The sequence below is a fragment of the Cnephaeus nilssonii genome (assembly GCF_951640355.1).
Source record: "Cnephaeus nilssonii genome assembly, chromosome: 1".
Taxonomy (NCBI): domain Eukaryota; kingdom Metazoa; phylum Chordata; class Mammalia; order Chiroptera; family Vespertilionidae; genus Cnephaeus; species Cnephaeus nilssonii.
In genome coordinates this window covers 52,505,293-52,514,471 of record NC_137072.1, presented here as the reverse complement: position 1 = coordinate 52,514,471, position 9,179 = coordinate 52,505,293, and the positions used below count along the sequence as shown (strand labels likewise).

Below are 9,179 nucleotides of genomic sequence, written 5' to 3'. Positions count from 1 at the left end.
AAGCAGCAAGAGAAGAGCAGTTAGTTACCTACAAAGGAGCTCCCATAAAACTGTCAGCTGATTTCTAAACAGAAACATTTCAAGGCAGAAGGGATTGGCATGAAATATTCAAAGTGATAAAAAGCATAGATCTACAACCAAGATTACCCAGCCAAGCTATTATTTAGAATCAAAGGACACATAAATAGCTTCCTAGACAAGAAAAATCAAAAGGATTTCACCACCAACAAACTAGTGTTACAATAAATGTTAAATGGTCTTCTTTAAGAAGAAAGTAAAAAATATGAATAATAAAATGGAAATAAATACATATCTATCAAAAATTATTTATTTTTTATGACAATTCCGGATTTTATTATTATTGTTGTTTGTTTGGATCATGGCGTGCAAGTAATCTGGGCCCCAGTATGTTAATAAGCAGAGCTCCATTTGAAGCTGTGATCAAGATGGCTAAAAATGCTATTGTCATCACACCCTTCGAATATGGTTCCAAGTGGGGTGAGCTGATTCTTCGAGTTTCTAGAGCCAGAGGACCTAACACTGCCTGGACTGTGGTTTTGGGTATCCTTGAGAGAGCAATAAATATTGTCTCCTTAAAATTAAAACCAGCAAAAGACATCAAGAAAAAATATAAAAGAAATTTAAACCAATAATGCCAAACTCATACTAGCAATAGAAATACCAATAGCATCTGATTTAAGAGCTGCAATAGATACTTCTAATCCAAACAAACCAAAAAGAAGGGATTGAAAAATATCCCATGCAAATGCAATCTTATCTGTGGTCCAATTCATTTCTCCAATGAAAGTCAACATTAGTGTGCATAATCCTCCAGCTCCATGTATACTGATGCTATTGCTGACAAAGACGGCAGACACATACAAACACAAAATAAGGTATGCTCTCTTCATTGGAAGATTTGTCTGATCTTCACTTGGAAGATATCAAAGAAAAAATTCCCCAAAATGTTCCTAGTAGCACACCAATAATTATGTTCTGAAAAGAGGTTAGGAGATTATGAAGTATGCCACCTGTGGAGAAGACTACGCTCATGAATGTACTGAATCCAGTGATAGCCACAATGTCATCCAAACTGCTAGCAGCTATTAGTAAGGTTAGAATGCCTTTCTTAATACCATATCCTTCTTCTTGCAAATGTAGCATGGAAGGGACAACAACAGCAGGAGAGACAGAACCTACCATAAAACCTAAAAGAAAACTCCATTCCCAGGGGAAATTCATAAGGAAGTGGGAAATAACTGCAGTTGAACATGCCTCCGTGAGGCATGGACCCATAGACAATCTTACACAAACTCTCTTCAAATGCTTCAAAGCCTGTGGATTGAGTCCAAGTCCAGCTTTTATTAGGATAAGGGTAAGGGCAGTATTTCTTAAAGTTGAAGACCACTCATTACTAATATGGACGCGATCACTAGTATATGGTGCACTCCTAACGGTAAAACCAGCCAATAACATCCCAAGAAGAGGTGGAAGTGGAGGCACTGAAGGTATTCTAATGACTTCCAAAAGTTCCCCCCAATTAGGGAACAAAAAAAGACAATGAACAGTCCAAATAAATTTTCATCAGGGCTTGAGATTGACCAGATTGCAAACCATAGGATAAAAAGTAAAACTCCATTTGTAATAGTTATTCAATCTTCCTTGTGGAGGACAAGTGCTTTTTGTCACCTGTGGTTTTGTTTCCTCTGTTTCTGAGAAGACAATTTCCTTAGTTTCTTCATCTTCTCCACTATTATCATCTTTGAGGATCTACAATTCCTTTAGCATACCCGCCGCCGGGAGCCGCCCTGGCACCTGGCAATTGCTGCACACTCTGTGCAAGGCCAGAGGGTAAAACGCTCGCTGAAAAGTAACTTTAAATGGATTAAATACTCCTATCCAATTACATATGATAAATGAATTTATAAGAAAACACGATTTTTACATATATGCTGTTTACAAAAGACTCACTTCAGATTAAAAAACATACACTGACTAAAAGTAAAGGTATAGAAAAAATATGATGAAAAAGTGGGCCTAAGCCGTCAGTTGGACATCCCCCCAGGGCTCCCAGACTGTGAGAGGGTGCAGGCCAGGCTGAGGGACCCCCAATCCCTAAGGGCACGAATTTTGTGCACCAGGCCTCTAGTATGATAGAATGCACTAGTGAAGCCATCTGGTCCTAGACATACTTTTAGGGAGGTTTTGATGATTGTTTCAAATTCTCACTATTAATCAGTTTGTTTAGATTTTCCATTTCTAAGTGATTCAGTCTAGGAAGGTTATATATATTTTAAGAACATGTCCATTTCTTCAGGGTTATTGAATCTGGTGGCATATAATCTTTCACAGTATTCTTGTTTGATCTTTTGTATATTGTGGTATCTGTTGTAACATCTCTTTCATTTCTGATTTTTTTATTTGAGTGTTTTCCCTACTTTCCTTAGTGAGTCTAGACAGTTTTATCAATGTTACTAATCTTTTCAAAGAACCAACTCTTTGCTGCATAATTTTTGTATTGTCTTTTTGTTTTCTATTTCATTTAATTCTGCTCTAATTTTTATTATTTTCTCCCTTCTACTTAGTTAAAACTGCATTTGTTCTTGTTTTTCTAGTTCTTTAAGATGTAATGTTAGGTTGTTTATTTGGTATTTTTCTTGTTTCTTGATATAGGCCTGTAATGATATAAACTTCCCTCTTAGTACTGTGTTTGCTGCACCCCAAAAGGTTTGATATGTTGTATTGCCATTCTCTTTAGTCTTGATGTATCTTTTGATCTCTCCTTTTATTTCTTCTTTGAGCTAGTTGTTCCTTAGTAGCACGTTATTTAATCTCCACATATTTTTTGTTTTCCCTATTTTCTTTTTGCAGTTGATTTCCAATTTCAACACATTATCCTTGGTATAATTTCAATCTTCTTAAATTTGTTGAGGCTAGTCTTGTGTCCCAACATACGGTCTATCCTTTAAAACGTTCCATGTGCATTAGAGAATAATGTATAATCTGATGTTTTGTGATGAAAGGTTCTGTAAATGTCAATTATGTCCATTTAGTCTAATGAGTCATTAAAGGTCAATATTTACTAACTAGAGGCCCAGTGCATGATTGAATCATGCACGTGTAGGGTCCCCTACACGCTTTCGCTTTTCGCGGTGGAGCTGGGTGCCTGTCCGCTGGTGCACCAGGCCTTTCAGAAGCCTCCGGCTCGGCGGAGGCTTCTGAAAGGCCTGGTGCCGGAGCAGACAGGCACCCAGCTCCCCCACTTTTGATGGTCCCCGGCCGCTGAGGGGGGCTACCCTGCTGTTGAGAGGCGCAGGGGGTGGGACTCCCACCCGCCCCTTGCGCCTCTCAACGGCCCCTGAGGGGGGCTGCCGCGGACACCTGGCTACCCTGCCGTTGAGAGGCACAGCTGGGTGTCAGTGCAAGGCCCCCTCAGCGGCCGCGGATCTGGCCATTGAGAGGCACAGGGGGCAGGAGTCCCGCCCCCTGGGCCTCTCAACAGCAGGGTAGCCCCACTCAGTGGCAGCAGATCCGTGCCTCTCAATGGCCGGATAGGCCACCCCGAGTCCCGCCCCCCAGCCTTCCGCCGCCCAATCGTGGGCGTAGCGGAGTGATGGTAATTTACATGTTACTCTATTATTAGATAGGATTGATTTTTTTGTTAGGAAGATCTCGCCATAGCTGTCATTAGGGTATTTAGGTCTCCTACTATAATTGTGTTTTTGTGAGTTTCTCTCTTTTATTCTGTTACTAGTTGCTCTATATATTTTAGTCCTCCCTGATTGGGTACATATACATTGATGAGTGTTACGTCATTTTGATATATTGTGTTCTTTGTCATTCATGTACACAGTCCTTTTTCTTCTGAATACATCTTACCTCCATTCCCCTTTGCATTTTCAGACCTTATTCCTCCCCTTTTATGTTTTTTTTTAAGAGTTACAATTTCCTGCTTTTCTCTGTAAGTCACCTTACTCACAGTTTTGTATCCTTTTGTTTTCTTGTTTCATGTAGAATAAGTCCCTTCAGTATTTGTATTTCCTGTAATGGAGGCCTTAAGGTGGGATATGTATGTCTGAAAAAGTCTTTACTTCTCCTTCATATCTAAAGAATAACACCACTGTACATAATATTCTTGGCTGGTAATATTTCTCTTTCAGTAATTTGTATATTTGATTCCAATTTCTCATAACTTGTAGGGTTTCTACTGACAAATCCGCTGGTAATCTAATAATTTTTGTTTTATTTTTTATGTTATCACTAGAGGCCCAGTGCATGATTGAATCATGCACGTGTAGGGTCCCCTATACGCTTTCGCTTTTCGCGGTGGAGCTGGGTGCCTGTCCGCTGGTGCACCAGGCCTTTCAGAAGCCTCCGGCTCGGTGGAGGCTTCTGAAAGGCCTGGTGCTGGAGCAGACAGGCACCCAGCTCCCACGCTTTTGATGGTCCGCAGCCGCTGAGGGGGGCTACCCTGCTGTTGAGAGGCTCAGGGGGCGGGACTCCCACCCCCTGCGCCTCTCAACGGCCGCTGAGGGGGGCTGCCGCGGACACCTGGCTACCCTGCCACTTCTCTATTTGGTACAATTGATAGGAAGTCTTTCTCTTGTTTTTCGGCAGGTGGCACTCAACCTTAAGTTTTTTAATTTCTTTTGCACTGCTATGGTTTCTCTGATCTCTGTGGAGCACTTGAAAATGCCCTGTATTCCCTGAGAAGGTGGGAGTCCCATCAGTGACCAGGTCACCTTAGTCTCAGGGCACGACCACTGTGATGGGCCATGGGTTTTGAGCTGGTGGAATCCCAGCACTGTCTCCTATAACCAGACACTGCTGGCAGTACAGCCCAATGAGTCAGGTACAGTAAGCTGGGAGAGGCCAGCTGGTGTGTTTGTGCTCCTCCTATAATGGGCCTTGGAGAAGACCTTTTTGGATTGATATAATGTGATGGCAACTGCCAGACCTCAGCTACCTCACCTCTACATCTCAACCTTGGTCATTTGGGATTACCTACATTTTCATTTATTTGGAAAATTCTTCCGGTTCACAGTGTTTGTTTGTTGTCATTCATAATTAATGTTAATAATTCATACTCACTAAAGATCAAGGTGAGTTTCTAGATTATAATTAGAGCTAACTGTTCACCAAAAAAAAAAAAAATAGCTTCTGTAATGATGGTATTCTTTAAATTTTTATGTAACATTATTTCCTGTAAACTTGACAATTTATCTATATACTCAGACTATGTAATATGTACTACACTTGGGAGTGTAGGATAAGCTGTAACAAAGATAAGCCCATAGATAATTATTATGTGGTTTTATCTTGAAAGGAAATGGTTCTTTAATTGTTGGGGGATAGATTAAAGAAGAGGAATAATAGTATCCTTTTATTCGTGTATATTAAATGTCCACAAATATTATTTTGATTTTATTAAAAATTTATAGAATAGTTCATTTTTATTTTAATAATTTAATAGTTTTGGTTGTTTGAGCTGATTATTAGTGCATTCAGATTAAAACTAATTATAGGTTCAAATGGAAGACTACAGTGAATTCCTCCTTCTTTGCCATCTGTTCTTCACGTGAAAGAGAAATTCAGTGCTTTTAAATGTGGCAATGAGATTTTTAGTCTTAGTTATGCTGAGTTTATATTTCCAGAAATAGTCCTTTATAAAACTGCCTATTCATTCATCTAAAAACAAGCTACCAGTGTTTTAAGAAGAGATTTCAGAAAATGCTCGTGATATAATTTATGAACTTGTATTGACTCTTCAAAAATAGGGCCTAAACCAGAACTGCTTTCAGTCCAATTTAAGTCACCCTTACCTTCGTATTCAGAGTTGACTGCGCAAAATAAAAATACAATTGTACAAATAAAAATGTCCTTAATTAGTCCAATAAATCAAATACATATCCATGAAAAGGATTTACAGCAAACTTATTTATTCCATTTAAAATAAATCTATGAAATTATATGTTAATGTCTACACAAAAGATATTTCATAAAACTAAAGGGTTTTTTTCTCTTCATTTTCCTCTTACTCTATTGATTTCATGAACTATTCTGATGTTTTCAAAAGTCTGTTTAACTAAGCTATAATTATAAAATATCATAGCTTGATAGATCTTATTAAACATTTTTATGAAAGATCTTTAGTAAAATTTGTGCTGTCACAAGAAATGTCAGAAAAGCTGTTACCTTAATATCTATAGCAAAATACAATGTGTTCTACTAGAATTTACAAAATCTTGGACAAATAAAAGATCCATATTATTCAATAATTGAGATTATATTCTTCAATTAACCTGGATTAAAATCAGTTAAGAAAACTTGGAAAGGTTATATCATATGTGCAGATTTTATCTTTACAAAATGTTTCTCTGAGTCAAACATCTGTTAAGACTAACAAAATGAGCATTCTCTAAAAAACATTAAATTCAATACTTGTTTGAAAATATAGTTAATCTTAAAATCTGGATTTCTAACCTTCTAAATAAGATGTAGTATGAGACTGTGACAGTCATTTGACCCAATTTATCCTTTGGGCTTAAGAACCTCATCTTTTTCTCTAAAAGTTCTCAAATATTCCAATTGCCCATTTCTATATAACATTATAATCTTTACAAACAGATTTAGTTTTCTTTATACAGATGGTCAATTGATAATGATAGATGAAGTGTGGCTGAATAAAATGTTATGAAATGAGCATAGTCATGAGAATTATACACATACCATTGCTTTACCATTAAGCCTTCAATATATTTTTTTATGTTGTCACACATAAAATAGTATCAACTTGTATCTTTATCAAATTAAATTAAAGGACACCATAAAAATGTTTTAAAACAAAGCTATATATAACAACTTGGCAGAAATTGAAAGGAGTTTTTAGGGGTGAAATTGTTACAGAAAACTGTAGAAGAACAAAGCAATACCAGAGAGATGGAGTTACATTTATTACGCGCGGGTCCAGAGGAAAATGTCTCTCAAATTCTGGGCCCCAACAGCAGGAATTCTCCCTATATATATGATTCCACCTTCTTTGTCTCCCAAATATGGGGTGTTTCCGGCCCCTTTTGCAAGTTCTTAAAGAGCCCGTATGTGCTGGCCTTGAGACCTCAACCAGAGGCCTGGCCTGGCGACAGCACTGATGACCTTGTCTGGGGAAGTTTTAATGGCCTAGCTGAAGTGGGAGTAGTCTTAGCAAGCAAGAATTTACAGAAGCCAATTAGCAGGGTTAAAATTTCAAACAGCAGTTTTCATATAAGATGGATGCTTCAAAATAGGTAGGTTTAGGAAATTTTAGGAATTAAGGGGACCATGGAAAAGCACAGGGCTACAGAGCTGCTGATGGTACATTTCTATAGAATAAGGGAGCTGCGAGCTGCAGAAGGTACATTTCATTGAATAAACGAGCTGGGAATAGCAGAAGGTACATTGCCATAGAATAAGGGAGCTGGGAGCTGCAGAAGGTACATTTCCATAGAATAAGGGAGATGGAAGCTGCAGAAGGTATACATTTACAGAATACAGGGAAGGAAGCCCCTCATTCAGAGAGGAAAGAGGAAAGTCCAAAGGGGATAGGAAAACAATAAGGAGAAGAGGAGAACCTCAGGTACCTCACTTGAGGTTTGAGCTCTGAAGTTCAAAATCTAGTCATCTAAATCATAAAGCTACCCATGACAATTAGCAGGATAAAAAGAAAGGCTCTAAAGGACTTAAACAAATTATACTAACGGGATTGTTGCAACCTTTCTAAACTTTTATTTACCTCGTATGGCAAAGGGCACAGCAGCCTCAATTCTGGGCATTTCTAAGATAGTTCACACATTTTCACAGTAATGGCCAACTAACTCATAAGTTCCTAAAATATCCCATTTCATCTTCTCATTACTATGTCCATTGGAACTTTTGCTCTTGTTACTTTTAAAGTTCTGTTATCCTCTAACTAAATGGGATCGCTTAGTCTTGAGACCCACACATAACCATATTTGCCCACATGCTTTGGGCACTTGCCTGTGACAGCCATTAAACTAAACACTGTTGTCACGAATGATTTTGTCACCTAGTGGCTTACACAAATGGGTAATTATTTCTCTCACATGACAAGAAATCCTGAGTTAGATGGCTCCTAGTGAGGGTTCAACTGCCTGACAATGTAGGCATGTGTGTGATTCTATCAGCTGTTTTCTCACATGGGCAAGATAACTCACAGCCTAGTTCTCAGGTATTGTGTCTAATTTCATCTCTCACCTCTCTTCCCCTCACTTATTTCAGTCAGACTGACTTCTTTATTTGACATGTTTCTATATCAGGGTGTGTTTCTTCCATTAATATTTTACTAAAGGTACCAGCAGATCCTAAGTGTGCTTTAGAACCAAGTCCTCTAAATGGCTTTGTTATTCCATCATAATGAAATAGTCAATCTCTTTGTTTTACAGATGAGAAGTCTGAAGCTTAAAGAGGTTAAGTGACTTCCCCAAAGTCACAGAGATAGTCACATAAGATTTAGGATGAGAAAAATTATTTCTTCAAATTTCTTGCTTAATATTTTCTGACTTCACTTTAATCAGCCCAACATATTACTGCTCATTTGCCTTCCTAAAATAGTGATTATATCATATCACCTCTCTGTTTTATAGTACTGGCTCTCAACTCGATGGAGGAAAATACTCCAGCTCTTCACCTTAATATTCAAGACCATTTAAAATCTAGCTTTACACCACTTTGCATGTCCTAATCCCATACCACTACACATTTTCTCAAATTTAGCCTACGTTATTACCCTGGACTATTGTTCAAAGCCACGGCCAGCGTGGCTTTCAGGTTCAAAGGCTTGGAGAAAGAGCTGACACGCAAATTAAAACACAAGACAAGAAATATTGATTTGGAATTATGGGGGGAAGCTAGGGAAAGCTTAACTGTAGTAGTCAAGTTCCACTGAGTCTCCGTTCCTAGCTGCTTTTATTTACTAGAATACACAATTGCCTTTAGGAATGCAAACAGACATATCAATGGTAATGTTTAGTAAACAGTAATATCAGGTTTGGGGGAGTGTGCTTTAGGCCATTGAGTCAGCAGTAGGTAATAAAATGCAAATATTCGCCCTGTGAATATCAAAGGAACCCAGGTCAGCCTTCTGCAGGACTTCTAGAATTTATATTAACTACTGTTGATCTTGT

At 38.3% G+C, this 9,179-nt stretch overlaps 1 pseudogene across 1 annotated transcript; it reads right to left on the bottom strand.

Moving 5' to 3' along the window:
• Nucleotides 1-641: 641 nt before the first annotated feature.
• On the bottom strand, nucleotides 642-3,885 carry LOC307115929 (sodium/hydrogen exchanger 9B1-like; annotated as a pseudogene). Its single transcript has 2 exons — nucleotides 3,880-3,885; nucleotides 642-1,770 (listed from the first exon to the last, which is right to left on the bottom strand). The product of its transcript is annotated as a sodium/hydrogen exchanger 9B1-like (transcript).
• Nucleotides 3,886-9,179: the final 5,294 nt, after the last annotated feature.